Below are 22,413 nucleotides of genomic sequence, written 5' to 3' on the forward strand. Positions count from 1 at the left end.
CACATACTTGATCATGTTTATTGTGTTGTCATCACATTGGAAAGTACACATGACTATGTGAATAAAGTTTCCTAGATTTATCAGACACAGGGTTTTACTGATATGATAATCTACAACAAGAGTTTACTTGTATTTGGAGAAATACTATGTTCTTTCCAAAACATTGGTTAAAGTAAAGCTCAGGTTGGATGCATGGAGTATGTATCGGAAGGGACCGCTATTGAACTTTGACTTAGATTTAATTAAACTTACCGTAAAATCTATTCAAGTCAATATCGCCAAGGTGATCCTAGATCAAATGATCTTAATCCTGTTATGATTAGGCTCAATCTTGAAAGGCTATTCGTGTTCTTTGATTTGTTAGTTAAGCCTACTTTTAGGTCAGGGTGATACGTATATTTTGGGAGCACGGTAGTGCAATTGAGTGGGAGCGCTAGCATAAACATGGAATCTATAGCTTCTATCTGGCGAATAGTAAGCAAAGGATGATCTCCTTCGAGCTTGACCAAACGAAAATAAATGGTGGAGATCTCATTTCACATAAGCTGAAGTATCATTTATACGGGGTCAAGTGTTTTAAGGATAAAATACATAGTAGGGTGTTACGGTAATCTAATCCCTTTACTGTGTAGATCATTCATATAGAGGATCATTTATCAAATTAGGATTATAACAATGGATAACTAATGATGTGTCTATATGGTGGAACATATAGAGCATTCTATATACTGAGAGTGCAATTTTAAGTTCTATGCGTGGATTCAACGAAGAATTAATAAGTTAGTGAATTTTAGTGCTAAATTCTTGATCTACTTATTGGAAGCTCGGTTATATAGACCCATGGTCCCCCCACTAGTTGAAATAATATTGTTTGTAAGACTCATGTAATTGGTTTTGATTAATCAATTATAATTCACAAATTAGACTATGTCTATTTGTGAAATTTTCACTAAGTAAGGGCGAAATTGTAAAGAAAGAGTTAATAGGGGCATATTTGTTAATTATGATGCTTTGTATGGTTCAATTAATAAATATGATAAATGACAATATTATTTAATAATTATTTATAGTTATTAAATAGTTAGAATTGGCATTTAAATGGTTGAATTAGGAAATTGGCATTTTTGAGAAAATCAGATACAAAAGGTGTTAAAATTGCAAAATTGCAAAAAGCAAGGCCCAATCCACTAAGCCATGGCCGGCCACCTTTGTAGGCTTTTTAAGTTGATATTTTCATTATTTTAATGCCAAATAATTCAAACCTAACCTTAGTGGAATGCTATAAATAGATAGTGAAGGCTTCAGGAAAAATATACTACTTCACACTTTCTGAATCAGAAAAACCTGAGCCTTCTCTCTCTTCTCTAGCCGCCACTCTCTGTCTCTATTCTTCCTTGATAATTTCGACTTACCTTAGTGATTAGAGTAGTGCCCACACACATCAAGCAATACCTCAATCATAGTGAGGAAGATCGTGAAGAAAGATCATCAGCAAAGGAGATTCAGCATCAAGGATTCAGAGAAAGAGATCTAGGTTCAGATCTTGATAATACTCTGCTACAGAAAGGATTCAAGGGTTAGAGATCTGAACGGAAGGAGTCATTTAATTCCGCTGCACCCAATGTAAGGTTTCGTAAACTTTATATGTGTTTAATTTATCGTTTTAGAAAGTTCTTATTTAGGATGTTAATAAACATACTTGTGAGTAGATCTAAGATCATGGTAAAATAATTCCAACAAAGAAGACCTAGAAGAAGACCCTGAAGAATCTGAAGCCAAGTCATGCGTGGAGGACGAATAGTAGTCTCTTTTAACTTGTCAAATTTTATCCAACGAAAATATTTCTATTCCTATTCCAATAATCTAGTGACTATGTAACTAGAGATTTAGTACGCTTTTAAGTAAATAAAGATTTATTTTTCTTCTTCAATCAAATTTTTCTCTTATGACTAAAGTAACTCCCTACAAAAATAAAAAAAAAATTGCAAGGAAGACTCTTCGCCTCCACTTAGGAATATGCTTTTAAATAAAGTAATGTTGATTCTTAAATTGGGAATAAATACTTAAACTAGACACCAAGAACAAGAAGTACAAAAGAATGTGACATCTGAAGCAGCACTCAAACATTGGGGGCACTAGGAATTCGGTCTTAAATTATTCAAGGCCCAATGGATAGTGTGAGTGTTCAAAAATTAGGTGGAGGAATTCGTTGTCGAATTGTTGATGATATTTTCCATACTCCAACCTGTGGAAGGATGTTAAGGATACCTAAATATGACCCCAAACTGAGTTTAGACGACTCGGCTGAACTGGAGGATTAGAAGATCAAAGCTATTGGTTCAAGGAGTTGGCTTTCGAAAAAATGCTTATTTTTTAATACAGAACTTGTGGTTGATCCTACAAGCGTGATAATATTCAAAAGTTGTCGGCGCATAAAGATCGAAGAAAGACTGAAAGCTTCCTAGGCCTAATATGTAGTAGCCTACACCTTGACGAACCTCAAGCAGAGTATGAAACAAAGGATATGACCAGAATTTGTAACCAGGAAAGCAACTATGTTAGTGTTGCTGCTCGGAGGCAAAGAAACGTACTACAATGGAAACTTAAGATCGAGCAAATGACGAAAGCACAACCTATACCCAACTAGATGCATCTCTAGTCAGTTGTAAAATGGTACAATGATTAGGTAAAAGATGAATGAGTATGCAGAAGGTGGCAATTGGATTCGTGATTAGACATCCTACATGCCATCATGTAAGAGCATAGCATTAAAAACTAATAAAAATTACATGAACCTTGCATTCCCAAAGAAGGCGATATCTAAATGAATTTTAGTATATTTTTAAGTGTTAGTCAAATAAAAACATTAAGAGAACCAGATGAAGTCAGGTAAACTAGCAGAAGCATCATCTAGGAAGCAACCAAAGGGACGTCCTCGTGTATAAGAGCCATCATTCCGTGGTTGTAAAGACCTAATGGAGGCTTGAAGCAAGGACGTTACAAATGGTATACTTCTTGGTAAGTTAGAGTAAGTGTTTGTTGTTGATAACATTCTCCTACAACGATAATTTGTTGGCAACAATACGTTTGGCACCCTATGAGATGTTTAATGAGTGCTAAATTTACTTGGAGTGGGTACCACCTATAAGTGGGCAAGAAGTATCAAGAATGGTAGACAAAATATGACAGAGAATGCTCGTCGCTCTAGCGGATGGAGAATGATGAGGATTTAAACATGATAAAAGGTTAAGTATTGTTGGTGACCGTACGTTCTTAAAGGTCACTCCAATATAGAAATATTATGCATTTCAAGAGGAAGGACATGTAAAGCTTGAGATATTTAGATCCACCTACTATATTAGATATGCATAACAAAATCCCAACACCTTTTACACATTTTCGTGTTACGAGGGAACCGAGCTTGAGGATACCAGTGGTCGATCATCCTACCAGGGAGTTGGCTGGCCAAATTTGAGCTTTTAAGGGCGAGTGCGAGTACGGTGAGTGTTTCTAGGCCATGTGCATTCATTTTCTAAACTTTCTTTGAGCGATCAAGGGCGCAGACCTTCAGTCTTAACAACACCTCTGGCCAAGTCCTTCCTAACCTTTAGTCAGGTGGCCTTCCTTCTTCTTTCTTTGCACGAGCTTTCTTTTTGATGGACTTGCGTTGGTAACTGTCGTACATATCTCTTTCTTCATCTCTCAATAAAAACACCAAAATGTTTACCGTATTTTTTGGCAATTGAATATTTTTTTAGAGCTTAAGAAAGCGATGACAGAATAAATAGCAAAATAACAAGACATTTTTACGTGGTTCAGGCATCAATTATCCTTAATCCACGAGTCCATTTTATTAGGCTCATCGGCCAACAATTGTTTATACAAATAAAGATACAATGGACTAGAACCCCTTTCCACCATGTTCCTCTTGAAGAAGAGGAAGCTTAGTAGGAATATTCTGGAGTTATTAGTAGAGTTACTAAGGCCCCATTTGGGGGAGCTTTTTAAAAAGCTAAAATCACTTTTGGAAAAAGTTATGAGTTAATATGTGTTTGGAAAAATTTAAAAAATAGTTTTTTTAAAAAATTTAAGTGAAATTTATAGCTTTTAGGAAAAGTTAGCCCACCCTAACTTTGGGATTTTAGCTTTTACGGGAAGCTATTATTTTGGTTCAATGAATTTTTCACTTGACCCAATTGCCCTCATCTAATTTTAATCTTATCCTTATAAAAAAAAAAAAGAAACCTTCTCTCATCAAAAACTACTCAATAGTCATCTTATTATTATTATTATTATTATTATTATTATTATTATTATTATTATTAGTAAAAGTCTAATTTATTATTTTATTATATAAATATTTAAAATAATTAAATATTATAAAAAAATTATCGTAATTTATAATATAATGAATAATATTTACAAATATATTAATATGTATAAAATTATTTAAATAAATTAGATAACAAATGTAATACCTATTTTAGTAATTATATATTTAACAACTATTTAATCATTTAACTTACCAAATACTTATATACAACTTTTTCAACTCACAACTGTTTTAAAATTATATTTACCAAACACTAAGTAGCTTTTTCTCACAGCACAGCTACAACTGCTTTTTGTCACATCACAGCTACAACTGCTTTTTCCCACAACACAACTGTGCCAAACTGGCCCTAAATACCTTTTCTGAGGACGCTGAAAAATCAATCTTTCATCCCCCTAAAGTCCAGTCCCTCTCTCGTGCTTTTTCAGGGGTATTTATAGGCCAACTCCCTTGTATGTGCTGCCGTCGCTGGACCATCGTGAGCAAAAATAGACTATTGAATTAGTTGGTGGCATATTCCCCATATGCATTTAATGGAATCAGATCGTACTGGGTGCACAGGCTAGGCCTCGTACGCGTGTCATCCCAGGGTTTCTCATTTTTGAATTTCCCTTATTCCTAGTCGTTGGATCATTTGGTTGAGTACACAAGGACACACATATTATGTACGATAACGTGTCTGTTAGGTTATTTCTAGCCTATATTTTGGATTATTTTTATGTTCGCTTTTCGATATTTTAAGGCAGAATTATGCTTGTTTTCTCTGTTTTCAGGTTCCTCGGAGTAATGGAGGCCCTGGGATGCAAAAGTGCAATAAAAGACAAGTGGAGCCAAGAAAATGCCAAATTCAGGCTAAATGCACTTCTGCCCGCGGCGAGATAGTCATGGCCGCGGCCATAAAGTCCAAACAAAGACGAGGTTTTTAGAAGCCCCAGTCGCCGCGATGAGACCACTTGTCGCCGCGGCGAGCGTCCGTACGCTCGGAGGTATTTTTGTCCGAAAAACCCTAAAAATTAGATATAAATGGAAAAATGCGATTGGAAATTAGGGAGAGCGATCGGGAGACCTAAAACACAGTGAAGAGCGGCAAGAGGAGCAAAGTGAAGATCCAGAGTCATTCCACCAACAGTTTCTTTCTCTGTTCCTTTTTAATTTCTTTATGCTGAATGTTGTTTTAGGAATGGTTATGGATTTGATTATGAACTAAATTTCCCATTTAGGGAGGATGATGAATGTTGTTTAAGTTTTGCCTAGTTAATGAATAATTTCCATTCCTCCATTCTTGATTGTGAAATTATCTATATTTGTATTTAATTCCATGTGTAAGCTTGATCACCTTCTACATGTTCTATGATCTCAATTCAAAATCTGAAAAAGTGAGAATTGAGAATGCTAAAATTGGATAATCGATGTTCTATGTGAAACGAGAGTATTCACATGACTTATGTGACAAGTAGATTATTGCTTAATGGTGATTTCATGTTAGTTTAATTAAGAGATTAATTAAAGAACATGTGATTTAGAACCTAAAAGATCTGAAAAAGAATTAGGTTAATTTATAATCTGTCATTCACTTCAAGAAAGGGGTAGCAATTAGGCATTAACAATTAGGTAAACGAACAACAGGATTCTCCTCCATACTATCTCATGTTGATCAATTTTCACTTGTATTATTTAAGTTTCTTGAATTACTTTCATTCTTTTTGAATCATAAAAAGTATTGATTTGCCAAATAGAATCATAAGTATAATTTAGTAGTAATTAATCCAATTCCCTGTGGTTCGACCTCACTTGCGTGAATTTACTACTTGATTGCGTGCACTTGCGTAGTGTTTAATAATTTTCGTAACAAGTTTTTGGTGCCGTTGCCGGGGAATTGTATAAAGATTAATATTACATAAAATTGTACTAACTTCTACTTTGGATTATTTCTCTTGCTAAATTTCAAAACTGTTTCTTGCAATACTGTTTTTATCTATCTCAGGGATTTTGAGTGTATGCGCCGTCAAGGGTAAGGAGTCATATTGCCCGTTGATCCTAAAATTGAGAAGACTTGTAGGAGAAACAGAAGGAATAAAAGGCAAGAGAGAGTTGTAGCACCTGCTGAAACACCAGAAATCATGGCTGATAATGCTAATGTTGGAAATAATGGAGGAAATAACGGTAATAACGGAGGTGCCGTTGAAGATCAAGCTAATGGCCGTAGCTTGAGAGATTATATCCTCCCAACTCTTACGGGGGTTCAGTCATGCATCAGGCCACCAGCAGTGGATGCTAACATCTTCGAAATCAAGCCTGCCATACTTCAAATGGTGCAGTCTTCAGTCTAGTTTGGTAGACTCCCTTATGAAGATCCCAATCTGCACTTATCAAACTTCATGGAACTATGTGAAACTTTTAAAGTCAATGGAGTTAGTGATGATGCCATCAGTTTGAGACTGTTTCCATTCTCGTTAAGGGAACGAGCCAAGAGTTGGTTGAACTCCTTACCACCAAACTCTATAGCCACATGCAATGACTTGGCAACAAAATTTCTGTCTAAGTTCTTTCCTCCAGCAAAGTCTGCCAAGTTGCGAGGAGAAATCAACAAATTCTGTCAGCAGGATAATGAATCTCTCCATGAGTCTTGGGAAAGGTTCAAGGATCTTATCAGAAAGTGCCCTCATCATGGTATTGAGAAGTGGATGTTGGTTCACAACTTCTACAACGGGCTGGTTGGTAACATAAGAACTCTTATAGATGCAGCGGCTGGTAGAGCATTTATGAGGAAAAATGCAAATGAGGCTTATAATTTGTTGGAAGAGATGGCCCTGAATAATCAGCAGTGACCAACTGAAAGGAGTCAGACAAAGAAGGTGGCTGGGATGCTTGAGGTGGATGCTATCACCAAGTTGACAACTTAGGTAGAGGCCCTAACAAAACTGATGTCTGTTCAAGTAAAACAAGCTCAAGTGGTCTGTGAGCTATGTGGAGGTCCTCATCCCTATTCAGAATGTCAGAAGATGTGAATAATTTGCCAATGGATGAAGCAAAAGCCATTGAAAATTACTCTCAAAACAACAACAACTATGGGTTTAATCAAGGAGGAAATCGAAGGAGCAGTGGGTTCTATCAATAGAGAAATCAGAACCAGTCACAAAACCAACAACAGACTCAGCAACAAAACTCTACTGGGAATTCTGGTCTTCAAACAGATTTATTATTGCAGTTCATGACAGAGACGAGATCTTCCATTAAAGACTTACAAACTCAGATGGGGCAACTGGCAACTCAAATAGCAACTCGGCCTCAGGGAAACTTGCCTAGTACAACCGAAGTGAATCCTAGAGAAAACTGCAAGGCAATTACCCTGCGAAGTGGAAAGAAATATGATGGGCCTGAGATTATACAACCAGCACCAACTCCAACATCAACAGAAAAGAAGGCTACTGATAATCCTGCACCACAACAACAATCTCCACCAGTCAGTATAGATCATCATGTGAAGATACCTTATCCTCAGAGACTCCGAAAGACCAATCTAGACAAGCAGTTCTCAAAATTTCTAGAGGTCCTTAAAAGACTACACATCAACATTCCTTTCGCTGAAGCTTTGGAACAGATGCCCAGTTATGTGAAGTTCATGAAGGAGATTTTGTCCAAGAAGAGAAAAATAGAGGACTATGAAACAGTGGCATTAACTGAGGAGTGTAGCACCATTCTGTAAAAGAAACTCCCTCCCAAACTCAGAAATCTAGGGAGTTTCACTATTCCTTGTACTATTGGGAGAATTGAAGGAATAAATGCACTATGTGACTTGGGAGCTAGCATTAACTTGATGCCTCTGTCAGTTTTTAAAAAATTGCAGTTGGGGGAAGCAAAGCCAACCACGGTAACTTTACAATTGGCGGATCGATCACTAGCTCATCCTAGGGGAGTCAATTAGGATGTGTTAGTCAAGGTTGACAAGTTCAGTTTTCCAGCTGATTTTATTGTTCTGGATATGGAAGAAGATAACAGCGTCCCAATCATTCTTGGGAGACCATTCTTGGCAACTGGCCAAGCTTTGATCGATGTTCAGAAGGGTGAATTGAAGCTGCGAGTACAAGGAGAAGAAGTGGTTTTCAATGTGTTAAAAGCGATGACATACCCAAAGGCAAGTGATAACTGTTTATTTGTTGATCTGATTGATACCATTGTGAATGAGAAAAAGTTGATAGATGATCCTCTAGTACTGAGCTTAATTGAAGATTAATTGACGGAGCAAGAGAGAAAAGAGGTAATGGAGTATGTTAAATGGCTTGATTCCTATGGGCCATTGAACATAAAGTATTATGAAGAGCTGGGAGTAGTACCAAAAGAGCTTGTGCCATCTACTGAGAAACCTCCAGAGCTTGAGTTGAAGATGCTCCCTAGTCATCTGCGATATGAGTTCTTGGGAGAAGATAAGAAGCTTCCAGTTATAGTGTCAGCTTCACTTTTTGATGTGGAGACTGATAGATTGGTTAGAGTGCTTCGAGCGCACAACAAGGCCATTGCATGGACACTGGGTGATATCAAGGGAATCAGTCCCTCAATTGTGATGCATCGAATTTTGATGGAAGAAAACGCTAAACCAATAATTGATGCACAACATAAACTCAATCTACCTATGAAGGAAGTTGTTAGAAAGGAAGTGGTCAAGTGCTTAGATGCTGTAGTGGCCTACCCCATCTCAGATAGTAAATGGGTTAGTCCAGTGCAAGTAGTCCCAAAGAAAGGGGGGACGACAGTATTCACAAATGAGAAGAACGTGTTGATTCCCACAAGAATAGTTACTAGTTGGAGGATTTGTATTGATTATAGAAAACTCAATAAAGCAACCCGAAAAGATCATTTTCCCTTGCCCTTTATTGATCAGACGCTAGACCGGTTGGCGGGCAAGAATATTACTGTTTTCTAGATGGCTACTTCCGATATCATCAAATAGCCATAGCACCTGAGGATTAGGAAAAGACTACTTTCACATGTCCTTATGGTACTTTTTCTTTTAGAAGAATGCCATTCAGATTATGTAATGCTCCTGCTACATTTAAAAGATGTATGATGGCTATCTTTTCAGACTTAATCGAATCTTGCATTGAGATCTTTATGGATGATTTCACGGTCTTTACTTCTTCATTCGATCATTGCTTAGAGAATTTAGAGAAGGTGCTAATCAGATGCGAAAAGTCAAACTTGGTCCTAAACTGGGAGAAGTGTCACTTTATGGTAACAGAAGGGATAGTTTTGGGACATAAGATCTCAAAAGCAGGAATTGAGGTGGAAAAAGCTAAGGTGTCAACAATAGAGAATTTGCCGCCTCCAGTTTCTGTGAAAGGAGTAAGGAGTTTCTTGGGTCATGCCGGTTTCTACCGAAGATTTATTAAGGACTTCTCAAAGATCTCTAAACTGTTGTCCAGTTTACTTGTTAATGGCGTTCCTTTTGAGTTTGGAGAAGAATGCTTGAAGGCATTCCAGGTTCTTAAGGAGAAATTGATTTCAGCACCAATAGTCACTTCACCGAATTGGGAGTTGCCCTTCGAGTTGATGTGCGATGCAAGTGACTATGCAATCGGAGCTCTACTATGCTAGTAGAACCCTGAATGATGCTCAACTAAATTATGCCACGACGGAGAAAGAGATGTTGGCAATTGTGTTTGCTTGTGATAAGTTCCGACCCTATCTAATTGGGAATAAGGTGGTAGTCTACACGGACCATTCAGCAATTAAATACCTTATGACCAAGAAGGATGCAAAGCCAAGATTAATTCGGTGGGTACTTCTACTCCAGGAGTTTGACATAGAGATAAAGGACAAGAAGGACACTGAAAATTTGGTAGCAGATCATCTGTTAAGACTAGAATTAGAAGAGAGCCAGAATACAAAAGAGGTACAAATAAATGAGCAATTTCCTGATGAACAACTCTTTAGTGTGAGGGAAAACCTGATGGTACCTTGGTATGCTGATTATGTCAACTTCTTGGCTGCCAAAATAACTCCTCCTGAGCTATCTCGTCAACAATTAAAGAAGTTCTTTTCTAAGGTAAAACATTACTATTGGGAAGAACCAATCCTCTACAAACACTGTGCTGATCAAATAATTCGAAGATGTGTGCCTGAAGAGGAGATGTACTCTATTCTCAATCACTGCCATGCTTTACCAAGTTGGGGACATTTCAGTGGCACAAGAACTGCTGCTAAGGTGTTACAGAGCAGATTCTTTTGGCCAACACTTAAGGATGCCAGTACTTTTGTAAAGGCATGTGATCGTTGTCAGCGTAGAGGTAATATCTCAAGGAGGAACGAAATGCCTTTAACGGGAATCTTGGAAGTGGAATTATTTGATGTGTGGGGAATAGATTTCATGGGTCCTTTGCCTTCATCTTTTAGCAATCTGTACATCTTATTGGCTGTCGACTATGTTTCGAAATGGGTTGAAGCTGCAGCAACACCAACCAATGATAGTAAAACAGTTCTCCTCTTCCTTCAAAAGAACATATTTACTTGGTTTGGTACTCCCCGAGCAATCATAAGCGATGAAGGGATTCACTTCTGCAACAAACAGTTTGAACCACTCCTCTCGAGATATGGCGTCCGTCACAAAACTGCTCTACCGTACCATCCACAAAGTAATGGCCAAGCTGAAATTTCTAACCAGGAGATAAAGATGATTTTGGAGAAAACAGTGCATAGATCAAGAAAAGACTGGTCATGAAAGTTAGATGATGCTCTATGGGCGTGTAGAACGACATTTAAAACACCAATCGGGATGTCACCATATCGGTTGGTGTTTGGGAAGGCTTGTCATCTGTCGGTGGAATTAGAACATAAGGCCTTTTGGGCTATGAAGACCCTCAACATGGACTTGAAAGTTGCAGGAGAGAAAAGATTGCTACAATTGAATGAACTGTAGGAGTTTAGAAATGAGGCTTACGAGAATGCGAAGATCTACAAGGAACGAACAAAGAAGTGGCATGACCAAAGCTTAGTCAGGAAGGAGTTTCAACCTGGGCAGCAAGTTTTACTTTTCAATTCAAGGTTGAAATTGTTTCCTGGTAAGCTAAAGTCAAGCTGGTCAGTACCATTTACAGTGGTCAAGGCGTTTTCCTATGGAGCTGTAGAACTGAAAGGTGAAAGCCCCGAGACTTTTAAAGTTAACGGGCAGCAGTTAAAACTCTACTTGGGAGGTCAATTTGACCAAGCCAAGTCTGCCATGATTCTGGCGCCTCTTTGAAGAACTCAATCAACGTCCGAATGTACGACGAAAAAGACAGTGCTATTGGGAGGCAACCCAAAATTTTCTTAGTGTTTTAGTTGAACTTTCTTATTTTGTTTTTAGTTGTTTGTACTATTTTGTTTCTTTTTAGTTTATGTTTAGTGAACTGGTAAACCAAATTTTGATTTTCTTTAAATTTTTTTGTACTGTTCATAGAAAAAAAAAGTTTTTTTTTCGGGGTAGAACACAGTGGCTGCACCGAGCTACACTGTGGCCGCGGCCATAAAGTCGCTAGCAGAAAGGGATTTTTTAGAGGTCATCTCGCCGCGGTGAGCTACACTGCAACCGCAGCCATAAAGTCTGGGCAGAAGCACTATTTTTTACCTCTACCTCGCCGCGGCGAGCCCATTCGTGGCCGCGGCGAGAATGGCCTGACGAGAATATAAGGGGGAAAAATCAACACATTCAAAATTACATCCTTTTCTCAATCCTAAACCCACTACCACCGAAAACCACTCTCCATAACCCAATTTCTTCATCTCATCTCATTCCAAACCCTTTTTCTTCTAATCTTTTCATAATCTTTCATCCCAAATCATTCTAAAACACTTTTCTTCTCATCAAACACTCTTTTCCTTTAAAAAACCATATCCAAATCCCTAAACCTCACTCAAATTCAAATTTTCACTATTCATCATCTTCTACCTCAAGAATTTCAAGGTTTTATTCAATGGAGGTAGAGTGAAGGGGGATTTTCATTGAGGTAACAATATTCTTAGACTCTCTATGCAATTATTAGTGGATAATTTTAGATTGTTAGAGAATCTTGAAATTTTAGTGTGATTTTTGGGATTTTGTTCATTGCATTATTGTGAAGAGTTGTTTGTGAATTAGAATGGTGCTATTTGTGATATGGGTTTTTACCCGAAAAGTGAAAATTTAAGGGGAAGTGCTGTCAAAATTTTCTTAAATTTTGAGTCTTAGAATTTTGGAGAGATGAGTCCTAAAAGAGCAAGAGTAAGTGAAAGAGGGGGAGCTTCATCTAACCCACCTAGGGGCCGCTCTAATGTTGATAGAGCTAGATTTGTGAATGTTGAGGCACAAGAGCGTTTTCTGCAACTTAAAGATAGACCATTCATCGAAGATAGGGGTATAGACATTGGTGACCCTAGACAACCTTAAGCTGCACCTTTTCTATTTGAGCCTATTAGAGAATAAATAGTCAATAGGCGTTGGACTAAGTTTGTGGATATCACTGACCACAACAACCAAACCTTAGCTTTAGAATTCTTTGCCAATTGGCCAGCAAGAGAGGATGAAAAAGTCAAAAGTTAGGGGGATTAAAGTGTCGGTTTCCAAAACCGCTATCCATACTGTCTATTACTTACCAACCTTCACCATAGAAGAACTACCACTGACACAGCAAATCCGAACAAAGAATTTGAATTATAAGGACATATCTGAAACTTTGGGCTACCTAGGCCTCAGGTTTCATGAATACGATGGAGAACCTTATCAGCTGTTTAGGTGTGAACTAAACCCGGTGGCCAAGGCATGGCTATATTTCGTTAGTGCGAGGTTGGTACCAAACAAACACTATTTTGATGCTCAGATAGACAGGCTTAAATTTGTTTATGCCATCATGAAGGGTTACAACCTGAATGTGGGGGACATAATTAGAGTAAGTTTTGATATGATGATTCAGGGATCTTGTGGGGGTGGACTCGGGCTAGTTGACATTATCACTACCCTGTGTGAGGCACATGGAGTACCACAATACTTCTATGATACAAAGGCAGTGCCACAACGCAGTATCTCCATGGCCACAGTGATTCGATTTAAACCACCGCACCCCCATGGTCAACCGCCAGCTCAGAGAGATCCTCCTGCGGAAGAACGAGAAGAGCATGCAGAAACTGTACCACCACATTTTGCTGGGCCTCTCGACCCAGTCATACAGTACACGCATGATCAGCTGAATTATCTTATTCAGCAGAACATGCACATTCAAAATTACATGGCCCAAAGGAGTATTTTTGACAAGCATCAGGTGCAACAATTGAACACGCTAATCACAAGAATGAATGTCGGTGTGGAAGAGCCCAACTACTTTCCAATGCCACCCCGCTTCAATCCTTATGACCAGCCACCTCCACCAAACCCCTTCTGATGGGGCTCAAGTAAGTCTCTTTCAACCACAAGTTTATTTTAACACATTGGAGACAATGTGCATCTTTAGTTTGGGGGGAGAGATTTAAATTTTTTTAGTTCTTTTTGTTTGTTCAGTTTTTCGTTGTCTTTAGTTAGTTTTTGTTATTGTTAGTGTCATATGTTGATATCTGAGCTGGAAAATTGATTGAACTATTGTTGTTTACTTGTGCAATGGATTGAAATCTTAACCGTGTGCTTGAGTCATAACTCTTTGAATTGAATTGGATGTTGTGTTAGAAGGTTGTTCATTTAGATGTAAAACACTTACTTTTGATGTGTATCACTTTTATTCTACTTGGATTGTGGAATGATTGGCTTGACATGGAATAGAACTTGTTTGACATACTCTCTTGAAGCGAAATGTTTGATGATTTTTGTTTAGAAAATGATTTAGGCAAATTTTCTTTGGATCGATTGAGCCTTTCGAGCTTACCTGTTCAGTTTATCCTTAGTTTACCCAAAGTTAAGCCTTAGCCTATTTTAAAAATTTTCACCACTTAATTAATCTTAATTCGTTATCTTTAACTATTTTCATTCTCGACGCACCTTATTATGACATAAGCTTTTAATCAAGTTTGGGGGAAATAAATTATTGTAAGTGGGGAATAATTTTGAAAGTAAGAGATAAAATATAGTTGTGTTGTGTTGTGCCTCTATTGTAAAAGAAAGAAGAAAAGAAGAAAGAAAAAAAAAAACAAAAGAAAAAAATAAATGTTGTTATAAAATAATATAAAATAATATAAAGTAGATGAGAAGAAAGAAGAAGAAGATGAAGAGAGAAAGAGAAAGTGAATGAGAATTTCTGAGTTGTTTATTCCAATGGGGTGAACCCCTATTTATACAAATACAAGAGTGAGATATTAAGAAACTAAGAAAAAAGGGAAACTAAGAAAAAGAGGAATGTTGATTACAATTCATGGTAATAAATAAAAGATTTGGACATCCACATAATTATTAATATTTATAACACTCCCCCTTGGATGTCCATAATAGCTGCCTTATTAAAAATCTTGCTGAAAACTTGGTCAAAGGAAAAGAGTATAGTGTAAACTAACTCCCTCCCCCTCATTTAGGCATTTGTGGAGATCTTCTAATCGACGAATTTCGATCTTGTCTGCCGTCTTCTCAAATGTTGATGTTGGTAATAACTTTGTGAATAAGTTTGTAAGATTGACACTTGATTGAATATGTTGAACACCAATATGCATTTTCTTGAAGCGTATAAAGAAGAATTTCGTGAAATGTGTTCTAACTCTATCTCCTTCAATGTACCTCCTTTTAGTTGAACGATGCAAGCAGTATTATCCATAAAGAATTGCTTGGGTTGATACTTCTTTATTGAGTGCAATCCATATGTTTCCCGAATATGCTATGCCAATGATCTCACTCACACACATTCTCTACTTGCTTCATAAAATGCAAGTATGTTAACATGATTTATAGTTGCCTCGTTAAAAACCTTGCTAGAAAAACCCAGTGGGACAAAATCTGAGCTAGGGAAAAGAGTACAATATATATTTCATATTCATAATTATTTGCAAGTTGCCTCGTTAAAAACCTTGCCAGGAAAACTCATTGGGACAAAACCTGAACTAAGGGAAAAAGAGTGCAACATGAATATGTCTCCCCCTCATGCACATATGATCCATAATTCTTTTGGTGATAATATATCTCATAAGATTATTGTTATCACTTTTAAAATATCACCATATATAATCTTTGATCATATATTTTCTATAACTCTTCCAGAGTATGCATGGACTTCTAAATTATAGATGAGGGGTTCGTGGAACATTAGTCTTTATCCAACTAATTGTATCATTCATGTGTGTACACAACTTTGTTCATACGAAAATTTAAAATTTCAAGTAAATATGAACATAACACATTAATGGTACTACAAATTTTCATTTGTGACAATGATGGTACTCCAAGACCATATATTTATTCCATCTTGTTTTATGATCTTAATTTCCATATCAAATGATCATATATCTATAATTCTTGATACATATGAAGTACTTCAGGACTTCAATACTAATGAACAAACTTTATACATTAATATTTCTCGAAATACAAAAGAAATAAAAGTTTGTTCTTCAATTAATCAAAAACTCTTCAAGAGTCTATAACAACGTATAATTTACGTATTTATATTGCATAGACAACCATAGGTATTTTTCAAATAATAATTTACTTACATGTCTTTATTTCATACAAAGATCTTTGTCATATAGTGCGCGCGACTTTGAATTTATATCACTTAAGACATGTATTAAATTCTTCTAGAATTTTTAGATAAGGCTTATTTCAAATTCTCACTATATTAGGAGCTCCAAATAAATAACCTTTTGTTGCAACATTTATGTGACGCTTATAAATCCTCATAAAATATATTCCAGGCTATAATCAAATCATGATTATATTTTCTCAATATTTAAGCCTTACTTCAATCAATCTCATGTCTATGCAAACTTTGTACAACAATTCATTATGTACAAATACATATATGCAAATTTGTCATTAGAAATATTTATTTGCACACCCTACAGGTCTTACTTCACTTTATGTGAGTAAATTTGCCTGGATTGCGTCATAATATTTTGCCCAAAAATCAAAATGTATGTCGATGATTCTCGACAAATCTAATACCATGATCCTTGCTATCTCATGTTAGTTTATTGCATATGCAAACATTCAATATTTATTGTCGACAAAAATTTCAATAAATGATAATTTCCTCCCATATTGACATAACTTATAGAGATCTCTTTAAATTACATATTTTTCAAATATGTTTATCATTTATAGGTACCTATATAGAATCACTTCAGGGATTCAATTATGATCAAATGTGTTATGTCTAACTTCTCTTGGGAGTCTTTTCGAGTACCGTTTTCATCACGGTTATCATTTTAATACTTTATAACATTAAGGTATCTCCATGAGTACCTCTAGATTTAACAACTTCAGGGCAAATCAAATGAACATTTATTAATAATTTTTACATTGTTCATTTACGCTTCAGGCGTTTTCAACTCATTCTATCTCAACTTTGAATAATATTGATTTGCAGTTGGTATATATCATTTTGAACTATATTGTTCTTATATACTTTGTGCAAGGATCATTTTTCAAAAATTATCATCGATCCCAACTGCTTCTCTCCCCCTGATCGAGAGAATTTTTAAAAATTGTGATATCTAATAATATTAATATACCTGTAGGGATTTCAGTATATCACAATGAATCAATATTTGTTTAAACTCATATATACTATATGACATTGAACTTCAGGTTCAATAAACTTCAGTTTCAAGTTCAATCCTTATGAACTTAATTCATTTCTAAGAATGAGTCATACATGTATAATTAGAAATACATAAATTTACACATTTTGTAAATGCATGATTATATAATCTTATCACATTGATAAGAAACTATGCAATAAAAATCTAACAATGGCTCAAGATTGTTAAGAAAATATAATTTAAATATTTTCTATGTGCAAATATATGCACATTCTTCTTTTGAGCCTTATAAATAACAATGAGAAGAATCTTCTGGTTCTTCAACAAAATTTAGTCAAATTCTTTGACAATTTATTGCATATGATTGATCATGTCAAAATAATTCAATTCATGAACTTCAGGTTCACTATAATTTGTATTTCAATGAAACTTTCAAAATGTAATGTAAATTCATTACAACATAATCATTACAAGTTTCATTTTATATACACGAATAATATAATTATATTATTCTCCAAAACATATACACTATTCAGGAATCACTATCATCAATTCAATGATGTGTATAATTTAAAAGATATACGACAACTTCATCATATTATTGTAATGGTCAAATATATATAACCATAACATATCATTCATTTTTCCTAATATCTTTTTAACAAGTCGTCTAATTTATTAATAGACTATTCATCAGTCTAATTATCATGACTTGATATATTATATATTTAAATGTACAACAAGTACATATAATAAGTTATTTATTATCACTTTCATAACTAGATAAAAGTTACACATCTAGGTACATACAAAGACATTTTACTACTCAAAGTACCAATTGTATGTAAGACTTCTTCAGGAAGCTTTTCAACTAATCATTTTGTGATTCTTTATCACTTTGATTATATTGGATCACTAACAAATATTAGTAAATTATATATTCACTTTTGGGAATATGCAAACTGAATTATATGGTAACTATGTATTTACATATCATGTACCAACAATAGTTTGAAACTATTGATTTCAAGAAATAATAAAATATGTATATATTAATTTGCTTCTGGCATTACCAATATATGTGAAATCTACATTCTTTGAAATAGAATTTCATGCCTATTCATTCTCTTTAGGTAATGATATTTAAATATTCTAAATGTACAATAAGTTTGTACAATTCACATTCTATTAAATAATCAAGTATACTTTTATCTTGATTATAAGTGTGTCCGTACTACAAGTACGCGACCACTATTATTCAATTCCACACATGATATATAGATTTCATGCACTTTGATTGTGTGTGGTATCTCATCTTTTGGTTGTTTCCACTTTTTTCTGGAAATATTTGAGTAGTAAATAATGTCATTGATTATTTAAAATCATTACATTCACTTCGGGGAATGACGTTTAACAAGTAGAACATTATTATAAATTTCATAAAAATTTATTACTTGTTCATCCATAAAAATATAAGAAATTATTCAACAATTTCTTTTACGATATTTCAAAGAATATATGAATGCAATTTTTGCATAGTCTCCAAGATGTATGCAAAATTTAATCTTTAATATATGTCAGATTCAATAATTTCCAACATTGCAAGTAATAACAATGTATAATAACATGACTAATACGAGGAATCTTTAAAAGTAATTGACTTCAATTCGTATCATTCTCTGCAGGGAATGATGAACAATAAATACATACCTCATGTATTTAAATAACATTAGTCATGCTCATGGTTATTCTTATACTTTGATGTTTCAATGCAATTTTCTTAATATTCTTTTTGGATATTCAAAACCCACTATAAAATTGCATCAATAATAATCATTTTTAATGATTCTTTAGTTGTATTCACATAAATACAATCATTTTTTTTTTGACAAATATAAAACATTTACTTCAGGAAATGTTTGTCAAAATCTATATCGATATTAGATTACTTTTCATTATCCTCAAAGAATACAAGAACATATATATAAATATGTATTCATCTCTTTCATTATATATCCATCAACTATATAATGAATATTACGTTTGCATAATCTTCAGGATATATGCAAGATTTTATTGAAGACGCATAATCATCAGGATATATGCAATATTTTATCGAGGATGCATAATCTTCGGGATTTATACAATTTTTTATCGATGATAGATAATCTTCAGGATATATGCAATATTTTATCGATGATGCATAATCTTCAGGATATATGCAATATTTTATCGATGATGCATAATCTTTAGGATATATGCAATATTTTATCGATAATACATTATCTTTTGGATATATGTATAATTTATATAAATTTTCTCTATTATATCATAGGTACACATATATTGTAAATATTATGAATGATAAGAACATAATATATATATATAAAATTAATAATAAATATATAAAAACATATACATACATATATAATATATAGATATATAGATAAAAAGAAAAAGGAAACCAAATGATTCTTGAAATTGTTTCAGTCAGATGAGTATATATATATATAAATATATATTTAGTGTATCGTGACTTTGAAACAATTCAAGAACTTTAACAAAATACTTACATTGGGTCTTAGGCAGAGATTCATGCTTGAAGCTTGGGCAGAGACTCGTGCTGATAACTGTTGGAATTATTTTACCAGGATCTTAGATCTACTCACAAGTATGTTTATTAACACCCTAAATATGAACTTTCTAAAACGATGAAATAAACACATATAAAGTTTAGGAAACCTTACATTGGTTGCAGCGGAATAATATGACTCCTTCCGTTCAGATATCTAGCCCTTGATTCCTTTCTGTAGCAGAGCATTATCAATATCTGAACCTGCATCTCTTTCTCTGAATCTTTGATGCTGAAACTCCTTTTGCTGAATGTCTTTCTTCACGATCTTCCTCACTATGATTGAGGTATCACTTGCTGTGTGTGGGCACTACTCATACACTAAGAATTTCGAAATTCAAGAGGGAAGAGAAAGAAGAAGTGGCAGCTAAAGATAGGGAGAGAGAAAGCTCAGGTTTTTCTCTGAAGGAAAAATAGAAAATTTAAGTGTAATTTTCCTGAAGCCTTCACTATCTATTTATAGCATTCCACTAGGGTCAGGCTTGAATTATTTGGCATTAAAATAATGAAAATATCAGTTTAAATTGCCTACAAAAGTGGCTGGCCATGCTTAGTGGATTTGGGCCTCACTTTTTGCAATTTTGCAGTTTTACCTTTTCTGCATCTGATTTTCTCAAAAACGCCAATTTTCTAATTCAACCATTTAAATGCCAATTCTAACTATTTAATAACTATAAATAATTATTAATTAATATTGTCATTTATCATATTTATTAATTGAACCATACAAAGTATCATAATTAACAAATATGCCCCTAAAACTCTTTCTTTACAATTTCGCCCTTACTTAGTGAAAAATTCACAAATAGACATAGTCTAATTTGAGAATTTTAATTGATTAATCAAAATCAATTACATGAGTCTTACAAGCAATATTATCTCAACTAGTGGCGGGACCATGAGTCTATATAACCGAGCTTCCAATAAGTAGATCAAGAATTTAGCACTAAAATTCACTAACTTATTAATTCTTCGTTGAATCCACGCATAGAACTTAGAATTGCACTCTCAGTATATAGAATGCTCTATATGTTCCACCATATAGACACATCATTAGTTATCCATTGTTATAATCCTAATGTGATCAATGATCCTCTATATGAATGATCTACACTGTAAAGGGATTAGATTACCGTTACACCCTACAATGTATTTATTCCTTAAAACACTTGACCCCGTATAAATGATATTTCAGCTTATGTGAAATGAGTACTCCACCATTTATGTTCGTTTGGTCAAGCTCGAAGGAGATCATCCTTTGCTTACTATTCGCCAGATAGAAGCTATAGATTCCATGTTTATGCTAGCGCTCCCACTCAATTGCACTACCGTGTTCCCAAAATGTACGTATCACCCTGACCTAAAAGTAGGCTTAACTAACAAATCAAAGAACACGTATAGCCTTTCAAGATTGAGCCTAATCATATCAGGATTAAGATCATTTGATCTAGGATCAACTAGGCGATATTGACTTGAATAGATATTACGGTAAGTTTAATAAATCTAAGTCAAAGTTTAATATCGGTCCCTTCCGATGCATACTCCATGCATCCAACCTGAGCTTTACTTTAACCAATGCTCTGGAAAGGACATAGCACTTCTCCAAATGCAAGTAAACTCTTGTTGTAGATTATCATATCAGTAAAACCCTGTGTCTGATAAATCTAGGAAACTTTATTCACATAGTCATGTTTACTTTCCAATGTGTTGACGGCACAATAAACAGGATCAAGTATGTGAAAAGGGTTTCAGATGAATTTATACATTATGTACATATAATCATGAAATAAATCATGTGAACCATGCAACATTAAATGTTATTTCTGATCTATATTAATAAGTAAATCTGATTATATTGAAATGAGTTTTATTTAGGGCATAAAACCCAACAATAACGTGTTATAAAATAATATAAAGTAGATTAGAAGAAAGAAGAAGAAGATGAAGAGAGAAAGAGAAAGTGAATGAGAATTTCTGAGTTGTTTATTCCAATGGGGTGAACCCCTATTTATACAAATACAAGAGTGAGATATTAAGAAACTAAGAAAAAAGGGAAACTAAGGAAAAGAGGAATGTTGATTACAATTCATGGTAATAAATAAAAGATTTGGACATCCACATAATTATTAATATTTATAACAAATGTGATAATTTCTTCTTGATAAACAAATGTGAACAATGAGGTAGGCACATAGGAAAAAAGAAGTGTAATCTCTTACTAATTCTTTGGGATGAAAAAATGGATAAGTGTGGGTGCTTGTTTTGTAAAATTGTGCTTATGGTATAATGTAGCCTAAATGACTTCTCATCTACCCATTTTACCTAAGCCATGCTATTATAACCGAAAAAGACCTTTTTGATTCCGAACAAGAGTTGTCAACATTAGTGGAGAAAGGTATGTCACTCAGGCTTATTGAACATGGATTAGCGGAATTTCGAAGAGTGTAGAATGACTGTGATATGATTGTCAAAAGAAGTGTTTTGTGTCCATATGAATTGCTTACTTCTGAATTGTGCATCCAAGTTAATTCTTAGAGTTATTAAGTTGAAATTCTGGTTATTGATTTGCTTGAAGTTGTGCAAGTGGTAGTGATAGTTCAATCATTTGAAGGTTTAGTTATCGATTGCATAGTTTAATTTCAGTTTGAGTTTTAGTTTTACTCGGGGGCAAGTAAAGATTCAGTTTGGGAGAATTTGTTAGGCTATTTCTAGCCTATATTTTGGATCATTTTTATGTTCGCTTTTTGATGTTTTAGGACGAATTATGCTT

The 22,413-nt window shown here is 34.6% G+C and overlaps 1 non-coding gene across 1 annotated transcript; it reads right to left on the minus strand.

The window, feature by feature from the left end:
* Positions 1 to 6,900: 6,900 nt before the first annotated feature.
* On the minus strand, positions 6,901 to 7,007 carry LOC115696076 (small nucleolar RNA R71). The gene has a single exon (XR_004007674.1). It is a non-coding gene; the product is annotated as a small nucleolar RNA R71 (small nucleolar RNA).
* Between the last annotated feature and the right edge of the window lie 15,406 nt (positions 7,008 to 22,413).

Source organism: Cannabis sativa, chromosome 6 (assembly GCF_029168945.1).
Source record: "Cannabis sativa cultivar Pink pepper isolate KNU-18-1 chromosome 6, ASM2916894v1, whole genome shotgun sequence".
NCBI classification, from domain to species: Eukaryota; Viridiplantae; Streptophyta; class Magnoliopsida; order Rosales; family Cannabaceae; genus Cannabis; species Cannabis sativa.